Raw genomic sequence first — 224 nt, forward strand, 5'->3', positions numbered from 1 at the left:
CTTGAAGGGACTCCCCCACTGGTGGCTCTGAGCGGGTGAGGGAGGAGCATATGAAAGCTGCTTGGGTGGGCGAGGAGGAGGAGCCCTGTCTGGCCTGAGGGAGGTGCAGGCTGGGCGCCCCAGGTCCTTGCGCAGCAGTGTAACCAGAGCCCGTCAGGTGGCATTAGGATCCTCCTCAGTCCTCGCCCTCCCCGCCCCCGCTTGAAGGGACTCCCCCATCCCCA

This window comes from Myotis brandtii, unplaced genomic scaffold (genome assembly GCF_000412655.1).
Source record: "Myotis brandtii unplaced genomic scaffold, ASM41265v1 scaffold421, whole genome shotgun sequence".
NCBI classification, from domain to species: Eukaryota; Metazoa; Chordata; class Mammalia; order Chiroptera; family Vespertilionidae; genus Myotis; species Myotis brandtii.